We start from the raw sequence: 20,658 nt of genomic DNA on the forward strand, positions 1-20,658 counted from the left end.
ACCTTTGGCGCCTCTAGAAATTGTATATTATTCAAGGAAATTTCATGTTAAAGCTACTGGTAGATTGCATTCTGTATTCTTTAATTGATGCATGATTTATATTAAATTGATACAAAGTACAGAGGGGAAACTGCTAATATTTACAGAGAATAGATTTGCTTTACAAATTCTTCTACTTCAAGAGAATTATAATTTAATACAGTTTTCTATCTGCTCAGTAAATTAAAGAGGCTAAATGGGCAAAATAAATTATTGACTTATTTTCTTGAATATTTTTTTTGGGTGGGGGTAAATATTTTTATATTTCCTGCAAGAAAAGATGGGGAAAGAAAGACTTATTAACTGTCATCCTTCACCTTGTTGAAACATAAATCTATAGCAGAGAAGATTTTTGGAGTAACATAAACCTTAGAAGAACAAGAAGATGAGAAAGTCTATGTAAGGACCATTTTCTGAATCTGATTCAAATAATTGCCAAGCCTGTCGCCTAATGCTGCAAAAACCTGGAGCACTGTGCCAAAGTAGGTCTCTAAATGATACGGTAATTCCTTGTGAACTCTGAGTAGTTCCTCCTCCTGATTAGATACCACTTCTGCTTATAGTAGGGGTATTTAAAGTACATGATCAATGAATTGTATATAACTATCCACTATGAGAAAAAGAACCTGTAAGAGACTATCAATCCTTCACTGAGAAAGTCTAGCAATGAAAAAAAAAAAACAACAGTAGTTGAAATAAACGTACTTGGTAACATAATTGGTTTATGTTTTCACATAATCTTATTTCTCATTGGGAACAAACAATTCAGATATGCAAACCAAACCTTTGAGAAGCAGTGCTTTAGCATAGTGGTCAGTAGACTTCTGTGTAGAGTCAGATAGTGAATAATTGTTGACCATGTGGTCACAATTATTCAACTTTTCCTTGTAGCTTAAGAGTGCCTGTAGACAGTATGTAAATGATGACCAGTTTGTGTTCCAGCAAAACTTTGTTTACAAAAATGGAATGTTGGTTGGGGTTGACCAGTGGACTGTAGTTTGCATCTATGTGCTTTAGAGTGCTATTTTGTCTGGGAAAATGGTGCTCAGGGACTGAAATTTTCTTTGCCAGTAATTTATTTAACACTAGTTCACTGTGAGAATTACAGATTATAACAATGATATTTTACAAGCTAATACCATATAGAATAATGTCTGTTAATAAGCTAATAAAGAAATAACATGCTTCAAACCAATAATGGTTGATTACACTATTGTTCCAGGCAAAGAAGAGATGAAAAAGTAAAGTCCAAATTTAGTTGAGGTGTATCTCTCTGTGAATTGGTTTTCCCAAGAGTCAGCCCTTCCAACTAAAAGCTGGATATCAGCTGACAGCGTAGGTCCCTTGCTGCTGGGGAACATAGTTGGGGGATGACAGCAGCCATGTTGGTAGGCTAGCTTTGCTGCCTCAAATGTTATAACTGCAGGAACCATTGCATGACTTGCACCACTGCTTACCAGGAGTAGCCTTGTCAAGGCAGGAACAGATGTCCCTTCTCTTCCTGAGACTGCTGCACAGTTTAACACTGCTGAGGACCAAGAGTGGCCTGACCACAGCAGGAACAAGTGTCTCAAGATCAGAGAGCTATTTTCAGCAAAGAGTAGCCTTGCCCAGGCTAAACACTCTGTAAGTCCTCACAAAATTCTTGGTGGTTGAAGTTTAAATGTCCATCACTTAATAGTTGCTCTTCCATATGTTTGTATTGATTAGCACCCCTAGAGGCACTCCTAGTGACTGAGCTACTGAATACTTACCTACAATAGCAGATGTCAATGACATCATCCTGGCATACCTTCCTTAGTGTAAACAAATTCACCCTTAGATCAAAACAACTTCACTTAAGTCATAAACAAGTGGATTTGAAATAATAACAAACCAATACACAACAAGCACTTAGACTTTCTTGATTGACTATGAAAGCCAGAAATGCACTCTAGGGACTCTTTACCTAAGAACTAACTACCAAAGTGTCTTACTATCTTACAGTCCCCTGTTACCTAACAATAGGATTATGATTGATTCCATGTGCAGTTCAGTGATGTTAAGAAACATTCATTTTGCAGATGCATATTTAATTTTCATTGAAAATCTGAATGCTATATTTTTGTTATTTCTTCCCCTTTGCATCTCTCTAATGTTTTAGGGAGGAAATCGTAAAATTTTTCACCCTATAAATTTTTAAAGAACTATTCTCAACATTTTTAAAAGGAGTTTACAAAATACAAATCATACTGTTTTAGCTATAAGTAAAAAGATGAGGAAACCAAATATCTGGGCAATTATTTGCCTAAGGTTACAAGCCAAGATTTGAACACACCACATCTATAGTTCCTAGCTTTTATATTGAATGCCCCTTTTAAAAATACATCTGTTTGCAAATAACCCTCCCATTGATGGTACTAATTACAGTCTTATTATTCCTACAGTGATTATATGTATATGGAATGGAGGCCCTCTTAACCTAAAGAAGAGGACTTGCTGATCTGTTTTATTAATAGGAATTGAGGAATTTTACTTCAGGAGGAAGGGTTAGTGAATATTCTATTGACAGGAAGGACAGCATGTGATTTAAAGATATACTTTATTTAATAGTTATAAATGTTTTGACATCATTGCACTTTTTAAGCCTTCTGTAATGTCATATTGTTGCTTCATGGTTGACATGATCATTTTTGTTTCATCAAACTTTTTACTCCAGGGATCACTCACTTGCTCTGGCTTCAGTGAAATAGGACTTTTGTATGTATATAGGCACTAAAAGGGCTTCCCTGGTGGCTCAGATGGTAAAGAATCTGCCTGCAATCCGGGAGACCTAGGTTCAACCCCTGGGTCAGAAAGATCCCCTGGAGAAGGGAATGGTAACCCACTCCAGTATTCTTGCCTGAAGAATCCCATGGACAGAGGTGCCGGGCAGACCACAGTCCATGGGGTCGCAAAGAGTTGGACACACTGAGCAACTAACACTTTAGGCACTGAAAAGAATTGCAAGTGTTTTATTTTTACTAGATTACTGTAACACTAAGACTTGTTTTTTCTGCTAAGAAATGAAACACAATTTACTGTGTCTAAACATTAAAAGAGAAATGACTGTCTTAAAAATATTGGTTACTAATGAGGCATATCTGCTAATCCTTGTACACAAAAATGAAGTGAAATAGATTTTTTTAAAGTCATGGTAATGTTTAATTTTCAACTCAAAATCTATAAATTCAAAGGTACTTCACTTGGATCATCTTTAAGAAATTCAACACATCTGAAGTAGCATCTGTAATATCATCGAGGGATGAGGTACCCTGAGTGAATTACTTTTACAGTTAGCTAAAGGTAACTTTTAATTGCTTGTTAAAGGTATTATAAAATCACTTGTTATTTAAAAGAATATACGATGCATAATTTAGTCTTCTTTGATGACACAATGAGTCATCATTATGAAGATTTTTGGATCAAGATATAAATGAAGCTGTAGCTACAGATGTTAATGGTCTGATCGCAGAAGTGATCTTGGATTTTGATTTCCAGAAATACTTCAGGTATACCTAGGGTCATTTGACTTTTCCAAAAACAAAGCAGGAAAGCTGACTGCATTACTCCCCCAATCCAACCTCTTTTTTTTAAATTTATTTTTTAATTAAAGAATAATTGCTTTACAGAATTTTGTTGTTTTCTGTCAAACCTCAACATAAATCAACCATAGGTATACATATATCTACTCCCATTTGAACCTCCCTCTCATCTCCCTCCCCATCCCACCCCTTTAGATTGATACAGAGCCCCTGTTTGAGTTTCCTGAGGCATACAGCAAATTCCTATTGGCTATCTAGTTTACATATGGTAATATAGGTTCTCATGTTACTCTCTCCATACATCTCACCCTCTCCTCCCCTCTCCCCATGTCCATAAGTCTATTCTCTATGTCTGTTTCTCCACTGCTACCCTGAAAAAAAATTCTTGAGTATCATTTTTCTAGATTCCATATATATGCATTAGTATATGATATTTTTCTCTTTCTGACTTCACTCTGTATAATAGATTCTAGTTTCATCCACCTCAAATATATTCCTTTTTATGGCTGAGTAATATTCCATTGTGTATATGTACCACAACTTCTTTATCCATTCATCTGTCAGTGGACATCTAGGTTGCTTCCATGTTCTACCTATGCAACAAACCTCTTTTTAAAAGACTTTTCCCTCCTAAATATTAAAGTAAAACCTGCCCTTTATGGAGAACTTGGTAACTATAAACTGTAGTTTTTAACTTTCCAAACATTTTAAGCATTTAGTCATTGCCTTAAAATCTTGATTTTAATTGCTGTATATTAGAGGCTAGCAAACTATGACCGACAGTTGGCCACCTATTTTTACAAACAAAATTCTATTAGAAAACAACTATGTCAATTGTTTATATATTATCTGTTGTAGCTTTTGCACTGCAGCAGCACAGTTGTACTGTCAGAGACCATGTGGTTCAAAAACCTCAAGGATTTATAATCTGATACTTTGAGAAAAAGTTTGCCAACCTCTGCCCTATGCCTTTGTATGGATATGTCCTAGTTTTATAACCATTCTTTTGTTTTCATTATTATAGACACTGCAGTGAAGTTCTTATTTCCTAAATTTTGGTCCATATTTTATTTACTTGTACTAAATTCTAAGTGTATAATTTATTAGATTCAAGAGTATTTAGTTTTTAAATTGAAAAATTAGAGACCCATACTTAGTTTAATTATCTTACCATAATACTTATGGAAAACTTGTTGGTCCAGCACATTAATTGTAAGAGTTAAGAGTTTATTTGTCTAGACTTTTTTTCTTTGACTCTTCAGCTTACTTTTAGCCTACTGTGGACTTTTATTCCTGCTACTCACCAAATATTTCTAATGTGTGGCCATTTGACTAGTTCCTGCCAGCGAGTTGTGAGTGAAAGTGACTTCTGGGTTCGAGCATTTGGTCATTAATATGAGACTCTTTAGAATCCTCTTTTCCCTCAAACATGGTAACTTTTTTACTATTGCAATGATGATTGCTATGTCAGGCTTGGTTCCTGAAGGAGTATGAAAAGAGCCTCCCTGTTTATTTAAATGGACGTACAGCATGAAGGAGAAATAGGCATTTTTGTTTTAAGCTATTGCAGATAGAGAATTTTTGTTCTACAGCATAACTAAGTCTCTCCCTACTGATACAGGAATTAATCCTGAAAGTAGATTGCTGCCATTAGGAGAAACATCAGTAAACTACATTACACCAGTGCATTGCATTGGCTTAGGTGACAGATGGCAAGGCTACCTGAGGTGATCCACATTCAGCTATGGTGAAAGATTTGGTAAATTTGTAATACTTGAAAGACAAATAGTATAGTTAATGAAGTTGTATCTTTCTTGGAGGAGTTTGCATAACAGAGTGTCAGTAGCATGTTTGGTTACTATATTGGCTTCATTTAACAATGTACTTTGAGAAAGAAGTGAACTCAGACAAGAAATGGTAGGATTGAAAGTGGGAACAAAAGAGTATAGAAAAAGTCCATAAATTTAGATACATGCAGGATTGGAACAGGCCAAGCTTCTCGCCTCCAACCAGTAAAGGGAGAAGGAAGGCCTAAGCAAGAAAACTTAAATTAACAATCTGGTCATCATACCAATTATTTGGGGCTTTCCTGGTGGCTCAGATGATAAAGAATCTGCCTTCAATGCAGGAGACCTGAGTTTGATCCCTGGGTCCAGAAGATCCCCTGGAGAATGAAATGGCAACTCACTCCAGTGGGTTAAGGAGAGGCCCCAAAGTGTTTCTATGTGGAAATTCCTTCACAGCATTTCTTGGGAAACATTTTTTCTGAATTTCAAGAAAAACCAGTCAAGAAATTGATGAAACAAGAAAAAATATTGTAACTCTCCTATGAGAATTAAAGCTTAGTAATGAATTTAGAGCCATTACTGGTTTGCAGGAATTTTCTGACGTCAAGCTCAAAAGTAAGATGAGGGAATGCTGACAGGTGGAGTCCAAGAGTAAAGTCAACATTTCAGGAACCAGAATAAGAGCCATGGAAGAGAAGTGGTAACAATCTGATCACTCAGTCATACTTATTATAGCTTTTGCCATGATATAAATGTGTATTCATACCCCTGTCTGCTGCTGGTGGTAGTTCATTCTTTCAAGTAAAATAAAAATCAATAGGTTTATATGCCTAGGTTTTTATACTTGATACAAATCTCATCAATGTTATTCCAAAAATAACATGTTGGGGAAGCACAATAATTCCATAAATTATCAATTTTGACTTGTTATTCTGTGTGGTGTTACTATTCTTAAGAGGAGATCCAAATGTAACATTATTGAAGTAACTACCAAACACATTTATTTGGTATTTCCCAGTGTATGATTACTTACCAAAGGGTGCTATTCTTTCCAAATACTTTTTCTTAATCTTAATTTCATCAGATGGTTGGAACCTGCGGGTTAATATTCAGTGGGAGTTTTTTTCCTCTTCTCCTCTTTTGTGCTCACCCATTTGTCAGTTTTGTTGTTGCATTCCTCTACTCATCCAGGGCACAAGTCCAACTAGACCTCCATGGCCAAAGTGGTTTGCTCCAAAGTGATTTGGTGCTGCAGTTGGCCCTGTATCAAAGGCAACATGCAGCTTTGCTAAGATCTCTGTGCAGTTTTCTCTGCTTATCATACCAATAATAAAGTTACACAGGTTTATAAAAGCAGTGATGTCAGGCAGTGATCACCAGCTATTTTCACAGAGAGCCCAACTATACCATGGTTCCATGCCACATTTGGAGTGATTTTTCTCACACTGAAGGAGTAAACACTCCCAGTGGCTTCTGGCTGCTTTCTGGATCTAGGAATCTCCAGGACTGTAGATTTAGCTACATCTTTCTACTTTGTTGCCTTCTATTTATGTCCCAGAGAAATGCTTATTTTTATATTTGAGTATGAGTCAGTCTTTTTCTTATTGTTAATTGAATCTATAATTCACATATATAGAGAGCAGGAGAGGAGTTTAAAGTATGAATTTATAATACTCTTGACCTAAAATGTCCCTTTCACATTTCTCTAAGTTTATTTTGTTGTCTTCTTTCTAGCTTCTTTAGTTGGATGCTTAGATCCTATTGAATCATTCTTGTTTTCTAAAAATTAGTTCAAGGTGCTTATTTTTTACAGCTAACATTTACTAACCATTTACTATATGCCAGACATTAGGCTAATTATTTGCTATAATTGTCTCCCAAATCTTATGAAATAGAAGCTATTATTGCCATTTGTAAATGAGGAAATTGAGGCACAGAAAGAATAAGAAATTTGCCAAAGCTAATCATACAGATAGTCTGTTTCTCAAAAGCCTGAGCTTCTGACTAGAATTAGATCAACAAATTAAGTGATTATATATATATAAATAAAAAGTAACAGATTTTCTTTCTTTCTCAGTTTTTTACCTCTTACCCAACAGACACAGAGTAACCAATGATGATAACCTAGTATGTATCATTCCATTCTCTATGCTCATATAAACGTACAAATGCACACATTTGTATGCATGCACATATGTACACATGTAGATTTGATCTTATATGCACAAAATAGTTCTTTCAAAGCTCTTTAATCAAGGATTGCAGTAAGGCAGGGAAGTAGATGCCTGAGGGTCTGGGTTGTGATGAAAAGTTTTAACTTTATACCTTTACACACCTTTGGCATTTTGAACTGTGTTAGTGAATTGCCTATCAAAAATCAATTTAAATAAAATACCTATTTTAAGCCAGTAAATTTATAGTAATCCGTTATACAGTGAAGGAAACCGGTAAAGGTTGTTTTTAATTTTTAGCTATAATAAGCTGCTCTGAGCCTTGTAATCCAAGTCTTTTTATAGACATATGTTTTCATTTAGTTTTGATAAATACCTAGGAGTGGGATGATGAGGTCACATGGTAAATTGTATGTTTAATTCTTTAGGAAATTGCTAAACTCTTTTTCCAAAAGGGCTACATTGTTTTATATTTTCATCAGCATTATATGAGAGTTCTAGTTGTCCCAAATTGTCACCAACAGTTGTTATAGTCAGTCTCTAATTTTATCCACATTAGTAGGTGTGCAGTAGTAGTGTCTTTACTGTAGTGGTATATCAGAGAATATAATCTACATAATTTTAACCTATGAAATGTGTTCTGATTGTCTTCATGGTTGAGTAAATGTTAGTTTTGGTTAATGCTTCTTATGTACTTGAAAGGTATATGTATTCTGCAGTTGCTGGGTACAGTGTTTTATATATGTACACTCGGTCAATTTTCCTAATTTTTATGATTCAAATCTTTTACCTCCTAACTGATTTTGTCTACTTGTTTTATTGCATATTGGGTAATGTTAATTAAAATCTCACTCTGACCCACATGTTACTTTTTCCAGTTCTTCAGTTTTTTGCTATATTTCAATCACTGACATGGTCTCTGTTACTACAGTTTTGTCTTTTTGAGACAAAATAGAATACACCTTACATAACCTTTTGAGACTGGCTTCTTTCACTCAGTGCAATGCATATGAAATTCATACAAGCCGTTCCATATATTAGCAGTTTGTTCTTTTTTATGGCTGAATCCATTAACCTATTGAAGAACATATGAGTTATCTCTTGTTTGGTGATTGTAAGTAGAGTTGGTATAAGCGTTCATATACATATTTTTTTGTGACCGTAAGTTTGTTGCACAAAGTCGGACACAACTGAAGCGATGCAGCAGCAGCAGGTAAATACCTAGGAGAAAGATTGCTGGGTCACATTGTAAGTGTATGTTCAACTTTATAAAAAGCTAAAAATCTTTCAGAGTAGCTACACAATTTGCATACCTAACTTTTTGCCTTTTACTTAGGATAAATATTTTATCTCTCAAGGTGAAATGCAGAAAACTTACCACCATATTTCACATTATCCTCCTTATGTTGTGTTGTAATTGTCCTATATACTTCATCTACATTCGTTAAAACTCCACTAGTGTTATAATTTTTGTGTTTAAACATCAGATACATTTTAAAGATTTCAAGAGAGAATGGTGTATTCTGTTCACTAAGAAATTTACTCATTTCTTTTGCTCATCCATTATTAATGACATGCCAAGTTTCCTTCAGGTATCATTTCCTTTTTGTCTGAAGAACTTCTTCTAATCATTTTTTAGAGTAGATTTGATGACAACAGTTTCTCTTAGTTTTCCTTCATCTGAGAATGCCTTTATTTAACCTTGGTTCCTAAATAACATTTTAATTGGATATAGCATTTTAGGTAGACAGATGTTTTTTCCTGCACTTTAAAAAATGCTGTGCCATTTTGTTTGAGTCTCCATGGTTTCTAGTAAGAAATCAGCAGTCATTTGAATCGTTGTTCCTCTATCCTACGGTGTTGTTTTTCTTTGAACTGCTTTCAACTTATTTTCTTTGTCTTTGGTTTTTAGCAGTTTGATTATGATGTGTGTGGGTGTGGATTTCTTTGGGATTATCATATTTGGGATTGCTAACTTCTGAAATCTGTAGCTCTCTATCCTTTGCCAAATTTTGGAAGTCTTCAGTCAGGGGAAACCCTTTTAAAAAATTTTTGGGTAAAATATACATAACATAATGTTTACTATTTTAACATTTGAAGTGTACAATTCAGCATCATTCAGTACATTCACCAGGTTGTACAACCATCACAGCTATCTATTTCTAGAACTTTTTTGTCATCCCAGACAAATTGTACCCATTCAGCTTTGCATTTTTTCTCCCCCTCGTCTCTGGTAACTTCTATCTACTTTCTGTCTCTATGAATTTGGGTATTCTAAATGCCTCATATAAGTGATATCATATAATATTTGTGTGTCTGTATCATTTTATTTCTATATTATTTCACTTAGCATAATGTTTCCAAGGTTCATTTATGTTGCAGCATATTTCAGACCTTAATTCTTATTTGTGACTGAATAATATTCCCTTGTATGTACTAACCACAGTTTGTCTGTTTATCTGTAAAAGGACATTTGGGTTGTTTCCACTTTTTTTTTCTTTCCTTTCCTTTTTTTTTTTTTTTGACTGTGCTGGGTGACTTGCACCAGGGATTGAACACTGAGCCATAGCAGTGAAAGCATCAAATCCTAACCATTGGACTGCCAGGGAACTCCCCAGGGTTGTTTCCACTTTTTGTAGCTACTCTGAGTAATGCTGCTCTGAACATTTGTGTACAGGTATCTGTTTAAGTCTTCATTTTCTGTTCTTTTGGGCATATATCTAGGAGTGGAATTGCTGAGTCATATTGTTAATTGTATATGTAACATTTTGAGACATTGGAAATCTTTTCTACAGTGGCTGCCCCATTTTACAATACCGTCAGCAATGCATGCGGGTTCCAGTTTCTTCACATCCTCACCAACACATGTTAATTTCAGAGTTTTTGCTAGTAGTCATCTTAGTGGCTGGTTTCAGCAGTTTTTTCTTTCTCTCTGTGTCTGCAACTCTGAAAACATAAACATTACACCTTTTCATAGTGCCTCACAGGTTCCTTAAGCTGTGTATGTTTTAAGAATTATTTCTCTCTCTGTTTTCAGACATGATCATTTCTATTGATCTATATGCTAATTAACTGACTTTTTTGCCATTCATTTCCACTGAATGAGATTTTTTAAAATATAGTTTTTTTTTGGATAAAATTCTCATCTGGCTCTTCTTAATATCTTTTGTTTCTTTGCTGAGACTTTGTGTCTGTCAACTTAAAAAAATATTTACAATCTAAAAGTTGAGAGCTGTATTTTACTAGGTAGAAATTTTTAGGACTTAAAGCCTGGGAGGCAGCATCTCACATAACCCTGAGAGAACTGCTCTAAGGAGGCAAGGGGGGAGCTAGGATATATAGGAACTTTGCAATAAATGACAGGTAGTCGAGAATATTGGAGAAGGCAATGGCACCCTAATCCAGTACTCTTGCCTGGAAAATCCCATGGACGGAGGAGCCTGGTAGGCTGCAGTCCATGGGGTCGCTAAGAGTCAGACACGACTGAATGACTTCACTTTCAGTTTTCACTTTCATGCATTGGAGAAGGAAATGGCAACCCACTCCAGTGTTCTTGCTTGGAGAATCCCAGGGACAGAGGAGCCTGATGGGCTGCCGTCTATGGGGTCGCACAGAGTCAGACACGACTGAAGCAACTTAGCAGCAGCAGCAGCAGCAGTCAGGAATATCAAAAGATTGTGGTTAATTAAAGAAAACCAGGTATCCCACATTAAGGAGTTTAAAATACCTTTCTTTGTATGGGTAGATGCAAGAGTCTGGGCTCACTGACATCATTCCTTGGATATGTGCCTCACCTATCCGGGGCTGTATCCTATGTTTCCACATCCTGAGCTTCTTTAGTGCTCACTGTCAGAAGTGGCTGCTGTCTGATGGATGCCTAATGGCAAATATTTTTTCCATCCTGAGTTTCCTCAGAGCTCACCAACTCATGTTGGAGGGCTACAATCACTGATGACTGTGGCATCCTTTGTTTAATGATTTGGCAGAAAATACTCTCATATCTTTCCACTCACATTAGGAAGGTTTGTCCTTACTCCCTGGAACACTTTTTAATAGCTTCTTTAGTGCTGTGTCAGATAACTGAAACAACTGTGTCAAATCAGCTTTGGTAATAAAATAGATAAGAACATAGATATATTGTATAGCACTGAGAAATACAGCCATTGTTTTATGATAATGTAAAATGGAGTATAATCTATAAAAATATTTAGTCACTATGTTGTACACTTGGAACCAATATAATCAACTATACTTCAATTTAGAAAATCAGCATTGGTATGTGTTGATTGTTTTTTTCTTACGAGTTCAGATCTGTCTGGTTTTTCATTTGCTGTAATTCTAGATGGCATGCAGGATATTTTGAATATTATGTTATGAGACTCTGGGTTTGTTTAAATCCTGTGGAGAATGTTGATATTTTTGTTTCAGCAGGCAGTGAACCTAGTTGGGTTCAGGTTGCAAGGTCCAACTAGCCATCTTTGAGTTTTAGTTTGAAGGTCAGTTCCATTTTCAAAGCCTTTAGGTTATATTCAAATCTGTCTCACATGTATGTTGATCACTGGCCAATCTGAGTCCTGGGCATTGGTCTCTCTCTTAGATCAGTTCTCAGTCTTTGGTATGTTGTTTATGATCAGAGCCATAGGTACATTCCTCAGAAGTGATACCAGGAGTATTGTAGCTAATTGTCAAAGGTTTCTTATTAGGTAATTGTCAAAAACTTCTCTCCTTAAATATTCTCCTGCATACTCCGAATTTCATGGGGCTCCCTTTTGATCCTCCATCTATAATGCTGTTTTTTTTTTTTAACTTCATGCTGTCACACTCTTACCATAACTGCTGTTAGGTCCAGAGTTAGGTGGAAGGAAGTCCATGAGAGCTAAAAAAGCAATGGGAATCACCTCACCCTCTTGAGACTTTAACTCCTCTGATTGGAAAGTTTTCCTTCCTCAATTTCTGGTGCTTGTGTGGTCCTGCAGCTACCAGGAGACCCCTATCTTGCTCTTTGAGAGTGATCTGGAAGCTTTCTCTAGAACTTCTCTTGGACCACACCAGTGCCTCATTTCAGGCTGCTTTAAATCCAGGCTGAAGGATACCAGAAGGAGAAAAATAGTTTACTCACCCCTGATTAGGTGGTACTTTGAATTCTGTCCTTCTCCAGTCTACCTGCTACTATTTGCATTTCAGAGTTTTCAAAAGCTGTTACATGCATTCTGTCCAGGTTTTATAGCTGCCTTCAGTGGGAAAGTCAGAATAAAGTGTGTTTACTCCATCTTACCAAGAATTAGAATCCTTATCATAATTTTATAATTAGAAATGTTAATAGTAAGGGATACTGTTTATTCCTTAAAAACAAATAACACAAATCAAGAAAATTTATAATGTAACACTTACGATACTAGGCCAAAGTTTTCTTAAAACTTTCTATAGATATGTAAGGAAAATTTCAGGTAGAAACCAATGTTAAAATTTTACCAAACCAAGAGCAAGTGAGAGATGCCTTCTTTGTTAAAAAGGCTTCTTAGTTACAGATCACAGAGAAGCTACTCTGATTTAGGATGAAAAACAGCTACAAAACAAGTATTATAAGACAAAAATGACCAAATAAGAAATGAAAGTGGGACCATAAATATTGACCTAAAAAAAAATGAAAATTATGAAAGAGTACTAGCAGAAGACTCTCTAAGAGTCCCTTGGACAGCAAGGAGATCAAACTAGTCAATCCTAAAGGCAATAAACCCCGAATATTCATTAGAAGGACTGATGCTGAAGCTCCAATACTTTGGCCACCTGATGCAAAGAGCCAGCTCTTTGGAAAAGACCCTGATGCTGGGAAAGATTGAAGGCAGAAGGAAAAGGGGGTGACGGAGGATGAGATGGTTAGATGACATCACCAATGATGACATACTCAACATCGGAGTTGAGTGGTTGCAACAGAGATCATATGTAGCTATCTGATTTGAAATGATGCAATTATAGCTGAACAGTGTTTCAAGGGTCACGTGTACTTCCAAAGTGCAATGTTTTATTTTACTTTTATTACCAGTGCATCCTCACTCTGTCAAAAACAGGTTAGGCAGGTGAAAGTGGATTCTAAATGTCACATTTTTAAGGTAGACTAGAGTGTGAAATATTTTGTTGTCAAATTAGATGGCAAAGTGTTGTGTTTATTATGCATTAGCATTATAGTTGTCCTATAATAGACCCTTGATTTATGACAAAGATGCTATTCCAGATCAGAGGAGAAAGAAAGCCCCATCAGAATGAAAAAAATATGAATATGACCTTACCTCACATTATACATGAAAACAGTTCAAGGTGGGTTATAATCCAAGTGTGAAAGACCAAATGATAAAACTTTGAGAGATAATACAGAAGAATGACTTCATGTCTTTGCAGTCTGGAAAGTTTTCTTGAACAGAATACAAAAATGGAAGGTTGATAAATTTGACTACATTGTACTTAAGATCTTCTACTTATAAAAAGATAACACACAGAGAATAAGGCAAACCAAAAATCTTTAGAATTTAAGTGACCAATCTTACGATACTCAAGAGTTCAATTAAGTGATCCTTGTAGATATCAAGTACCATTAAAAATATTAGCGATTACAAAGCTCTAAGTTTGCAGAAAAGAGGGCTAACACTCTTACATTTCTAGTCACAAAAATGTATACTAAATTTATAATACTCATACTCACATATAAAAGTTAATTTCTCAAATTAGCAATGTATAACTTGATACTTATTAACACTATTAAGCAGTACTTTGAAAAGCACACACAGATGGTGTTAGAACTAATATGTTCAAACATTTTACAATACAATAGTACAAATATATTTTCTTTCATATTACACCAACCACAACATTTGTAAAGCACTAGTTATGTCAAACACAACTGAGCGACTATCATGCACACACACACCTAGTTACGTTAGATACAGAATTAAACCTGACTAAATCACTTCACTTCATGTGAGATAGATGGGGAAACAGTGGAAACAGTGTCAGACTTTATTTTTTGGGGCTCCAAAATCACTGCAGATGGTGATTGCAGCCATGAAATTAAAAGACGCTTACTCCTTGGAAGGAAGGTTAAGACCAACCTAGATAGCATATTTAAAAACAGAGACATTACTTTGCCAACAAAGGTCCGTCTAGTCAAGGCTATGGTTTTTCCAGTAGTCATGTATGGATGTGAGAGTTGGACGGTGAAGAAAGCTGAGTGCCAAAGAATTGATGCTTTTGAACTGTGGTGTTGGAGAAGACTCTTGAGAGTCCCTTGGACTGCAAGGAGATCCAATCACTCCATCCTAAAGGAGATCAGTCCTGGGTGTTCATTGGAAGGACTGATGTTGAAGCTGAAACTCCAATACTTTGGCCACCTCATGCAATGAGTTGACTCATTGGGAAAGACCCTAATGCTGGGAAGGATTGCGGGCAGGAGGAGAAGGGGATGACAGAGGATGAGATGGCTGGATGGCATCACCGACTCAATGGACATGGGTTTGGGTAAGCTCCGGGAGTTGGTGATGGACAGGGAGGCCTAGCGTGCTGCAATTCATGGGGTCGCAAAGAGTCGGACATGACTGAGCAACTGAACTGAACTGAAAGTGAAAAGAGGGCTGCCCAGTGGCACAAGTGGTAAAGAACCCACCTGCCAATGCAAGAGATGTGAGACAGGTTCAATCCCTGGGTTGGGTAGATCGCCTGGAGAAAGCCATGGCAGCCCACTCCAGTATTCTTGCCTGGAGAATCCCATGGACAGAGGAGCCTCGTGGGCTACAGTCCATAGGGTTGCAGCGAGTCAAGACACAACTAAAGTGACTTAGCACTCACAGAAAGTGAAAAGAAAACACATTAGAATGCAATTATCTATGTGGTTTTCATTTAGAGTCCTGGGTTTACTGAGATAATCATTAGACTAGTAAATAAACCTCAACAAAACCAGCACACTATTTGATGTTAGTAGATGTATTAGTTTTATTGTAGCTGGTGGGCAAAGAGAATTTGATGAAATTCTTGGAGGATGACATATTTCACAGTGAAATGTTTTTGCTTCTTTTGTTTCATCTGGTAAGTATAGGAACCATTAGGAATTTAAATGTGGCCAGTTTGGTCAATTAAAAACAAGGAATACAAAAATTTAAGGTCATTATTTTGAAATCTGGTAGAATCCAATAGACAGATGTTAATGAGACTCAAGTGATTCTATGATGTTCATGTATAACTACTAAAGAAAGAATCATTTCAGGAGTAGAGTATTACTCATCAAAATTCCCTTCATGTATGACCTAATTCTTTATGCTAAAAAGAAGCTTTCAAGTCATTCTTCTACAGTAAGTATATGGGGAATTCACTGCCATTCCTCTCAGTTTTGCTGTGGACTTAAAATTTTGCTGTGGCACTTAAAAAAAATTCTTTAAAAAAATGGCTGAAGACGGCACTCTCCTTTTAAGGACATTTATATTTCCTCACACTGCTATTTCAAGCTATGAAAGGGGAAAAAAACCTGCAATCAAGAATACTCTACCCAGCAAGGCTATTATTTAGATTTGAAGGAGAGATTAAAAGTATAAAAGATAATCAAAAGTTAAAACAGTTCAGCTTGATGCAAGAAGTGTTTAAAGATCTTCTCTAAGCAAAAGGAAAAAGCCACAACTAGAAATATGAAAATTATGAAAGGAAAATTATTTTTGGTAAGGCAAATATGCAGTAAAGTTAGTAAATCAACCACTTACACAGCCAGTAGAAAGGTTAAAAGACAAAAGTAGTAAAATGAATATAGTATGAGAAAATGTTTTATTTTCATTCTTTTACATGTAGCAGTTCAGTTTTCCCAGCACTACTTACTGAAGAGACTGTCTTTCCCCCGTTGTATATTTTTACCTCCTTTGTTGAAGATTAACTGACCATAAATATGTGGATTTCTTTGTGGGCTTTCTATTCTGTTCTATTGAACTATGTGTCTGTTTTTGTGGCAACACCATGTTGTGTTTTTTTTTTTTTAATAAATTTATTTATTTTAGTTGGGGGCTAATTACTTTACAATATTGTAGTAGTTTTTGCCATACATTGACATGAATCAGCCATGGGTTTACATGTGTTCCCCTTCCTGGACCCCCCTCCCACCTCCCTCCCCATCCCATCCCTCTGGGTCATCCCATTGCCCCAGTCCTGAGCATTTGTCTCATGCATCAAACCTGGAATGGTGTTCTGTTTCACATATGATAATATACATGTTTCAATGCTATTGTCCCAGAATGTCCCACCCTCACCTTCTCCCTCAGAGTCCATAAGACTGTTCTATGCATCTGTGTCTCTTATTCTATCTCGCATATAGAGTTATCGTTACCATCTTTCAAATTCCATATATATGCACTAGTATACTGTATTGGTGTTTTTCTCTCTGGCTTACTTCACTCTGTATAATGGGCTCCAGTTTCATCCATCTCAATAGAACCGATTCAAATGTATTTTTTTTAATGGCTGAGTAATATTCCATTGTGTATATGTACCACAGCTTCCTTATCCATTCGTCTGCTGATGGACATCTAGGTTGCTTCCATGTCCTGGCTATTGCAAACAGTGCTGCGATGAACATTGGGGTACACACGTCTCTTTCAATTCTGGTTTCCTTGGTGTGTATGCCCAAATGGGATTGCTGGGTCATATGGCAGTTCTATTCCCAGTTTTTTAAGGAATCTCCACACTGTTTTCCATAGTGGCTGTACTAGTTTGCATTCCCACCAACAGTGTAAGAGGGTTCCCTTTTCTCCACACCCTCTCCAGCATTTATTGCTTGTAGACTTTTGGATAGCAGCCATGTTGTTTTGATTACTGTAGCCTTCCAGTCTGAAGTCAGGGAAGGTGATTTCACCAGCTCTTTTTTTCCTCAAGATTGTTTGGCTGTTGGGGGTCTTTTGTGTTTCCATACAAATACTTAAAGTTATTTGTTCTAGTTCTGTGAAAAATGCCCTTGGTATTTTGATAGGGATTACACTGAATCTGTAGATTGCCTCAGGTAGTATTGTCATTTTTAACAGTATTAATGCTTCTAATCCATGAACACAGTATATATCTCCATCTGTTTAAATCATCTTCAATTTATTTCATAAGTGTTTTATAGCTTCCTGAGTACAAGTCCTAGCTTTACTCCTAGATATTTTATTCTTTTTGATGTGATGTTAAATAGGATTGTTTCCTTAATTTCTCTTTCTGATAGTTTGTTGTTAGTGTATAGACATAAAACAGATTTTTGTATATTAATTTTGCACACTGCAACATCACCAAATTCTCTGATGAGCTGTGTTATATTTTTGGTGGCATCTTCAGGATTTTCTATGTATAGTTTCATGTCATCTGCAAACAATAACAGTTTTAGGTCTTCCTAATTTGGATTCCTTTTCCTTTCTGTATTCCTTCCTTCCTACCTCTCTCCTTCCTTCCCTTTCTTTCTTTCTTATTCCTGTAGCTAGGATTCCAATACTTTGTTGAATTAAAGTGACAAGAGTGGGCATCCTTGTCTTAATCCTGATCTTGCTTTCAACTTTTCACCTGTTTAGTATGATGTTTGCTATAAGCTTGTCATGTATGACCTTTACTGTGTTGAGGTATGTTCCCTCTATGCCCACTTTCTGGAGAGTTTTTATCTTAAATGGATATTGAATTTTGTCAAATGCTTTTTCAGCATCTATTGAGACAGTCTTTTTTTTTCTTCAATTTGTTAGCATGGTATATCATATTGATTCATCTTTGAAAATACTGAAGAATCCTTGCATCCCTGGGATAATTACCGCTTGATCATGTTGTATGAACCATTTAGTGTATTGTTGGATTTGGTTTGCTGATATTTTGTTACGGATTTTTGCATCTATGTTCATCAGTGATATTGTCCCATAATTTTCTTTTTTTTTTGTTATATCTTTGGTTTTGGTATCAGTGCAATGCTGGCCTTATAGAATGAGTTTGTGAGTGTTCCTTCCTTCCTCTGCAATTTTTGTTAATAGTTTGAGAAGGATACGTGTTAACTCTTCTCTAAATGTTTATTAGAACTCACCTGTGAAGCCATTGTTCGTGGACTTTTGTTAGGAGTTGTTCTATTATAGATTCAGTATTATTACTGGTAGTTGATCTGTTCATATTATCTATTTCTTTTTGGCTTTTGGGAGATTGTACATTGGGAGATGGTACATTTCTAGGAATTTGCCCATTTCCTCTAGGTTGTCTATTTTGTTGGCATATAGCTGTTTGTAGTGGTCTTTTATGTGGCTTTGTATTTCTGCTGTGTTGGTTGTAATTTCTTTTTCATTCCTGATTTTATTGACTTAAGCCCTCTTTTTCTTTTTTTTACTTGATGAGTCTGGCTAAAGATTGATCAATTTTGTCTCTCTTTCCAAAGAACCAGATCTTAGTTTTATTGACCTTTTCTTTCCTTTTAGTCTCAACTTCAGCCTAGTGATTCATTCCTCTGCCTCATTTACTCTCCTCTTGATTCCTTCTAGTGTATTTTTTTTTAATTTCAGTTATTGTATTCTTTATCTCTGTTTGGTTGTTCTTTATATTTTTTAACTCTTTGTTAAAAACTAATTTCTGACTCTGTGGGTCCATTCTTCTCCTGAGTTCTTTGATCATCTTAATAATCACTACCCTGAACTCTTTCTTATGTAGGTTGCCTATCCCCACTTCATTTACTTCTTCTTTTGGGGTTTTATCTTGTTCCTTCATTTGGAACATGTTGTTCTGTCTTCCCAGTGCAAGATCCCTGGATTGAGGAGCCTAACATGTGGTTTGTACCTTTTACTCCATTGAGATAACTCTCTGCAATTATGATTATTATCCCATTTGTAACTTACCCACCGAGGGGTATGGGATTTGATTTGATTTTATTGTATTGTCTTCACCCCTCCTGCCCATTTTGTTGTGGTTCCTTCCTTATATCTTTATCTGTAAATCTTCTCTGGTAGGTTCCAGTTTTTTACTATTATGCAATAGTTGTGATTTTAATGTGCCTGGGAAAGGAGGTGAGCTCAGGGTTTTTCTATTCCACCACCTTAGCCAATCCTCCATCAATTTGCATTCTATCTCTATAGATTTCTCTATTCTGGGTATTTAATATACATATAATCATGCAATATGCAATCTTTTGTATCTGGGTTCTTTGACTTTTCATAATATTTTTGAAAATCATTCATGTCATAGGTTGTATCAGTACTTTTCTCCTTTTTATTGCTGAATAATATTCTATAGTATGTATATATAATAATTTGTTTATCCCTTCATTTGTTGATGGGCATTTGGGTTATTTTCACCTTTTCCCTATTGTGAATAGTGCTGCTATGAATGTGCATGTACATATGCTTGTTGAAGAAAGTATTTTCATTTCTTTCAGGTATACACCTAGGAGTGGAACTGTGGAACCACATGGTAATTCTATTTTCAACCTTTTGAGGAACCACAAAACTGTTTTCCACAGTGACTGGACCATTTTACTTTACTGCCAATAATGTGCAAAAATTTACAATTTCTCCACATCCTCACCAGCACTTATATTCCATTGCTGTTCTTTTTATTGTTGTTTTTATTATTATTATTGCCATCCTGGTGGATGTGAAGTGGTACTTCATTATAGTTTTTATCTGCATTTTCTTAATAGTTAAAGATATTGAGCATTTTTCGTGTCCTTCTTGGCCATTTGTATATCTTCTTTGGAGAAATGCTTGTACAAGTACTTTTCCATTTAAAATATTGGAGTGTTTTTCTTTTGTTGTTGTTGTTGAGTTGTAAGAGGGTTTTTTTTTTTTTTGATGCTTTAGCTAAGAATCCATTGCCATATCCAAGATTATGAAGACTTACTATATTCTTCTAAGAGTTTTAGTTTTAGCTCCTATACTGATCCATTTTCAATTAATTTTTGTATATAGTGTGAAGTAAGGGTATAATTTCATTTTTTTTTTGCATGTGTTATCAAGTTGTCCTAGCATAATTTGTTGAAGAAACTTTTTCTCCCAAATAGTCTTGACTCTCTTGTCAAAAATTAACCAGTCAATAACACCAAAGACACAGGCAACAAAAGACAAAATAGACAAATAGGACTATATC

General features: G+C 35.8%; 1 protein-coding gene across 7 annotated transcripts in view; it reads left to right on the plus strand.

Moving 5' to 3' along the window:
* The window catches only part of ZNF280D (zinc finger protein 280D), a 329,643-nt gene extending 309,329 nt beyond the window's left edge, over positions 1-20,314 (plus strand). For 6 of the 7 annotated variants that reach the window (XR_014059467.1, XR_014059463.1, XR_014059469.1 and 3 more), the window contains one exon: positions 380-756. The gene's annotated coding sequence lies outside the window, so the exon portion shown is untranslated. Of the gene's footprint in view, positions 1-379; positions 757-19,948 lie in introns of those variants that run through there. The other variant, XR_014059466.1, reaches the window with a different exon arrangement.
* Positions 20,315-20,658: the final 344 nt, after the last annotated feature.

Source organism: Giraffa tippelskirchi, chromosome 7, assembly GCF_054371585.1.
Source record: "Giraffa tippelskirchi isolate mGirTip1 chromosome 7, T2T-mGirTip1v1.2.pri, whole genome shotgun sequence".
Taxonomy (NCBI): domain Eukaryota; kingdom Metazoa; phylum Chordata; class Mammalia; order Artiodactyla; family Giraffidae; genus Giraffa; species Giraffa tippelskirchi.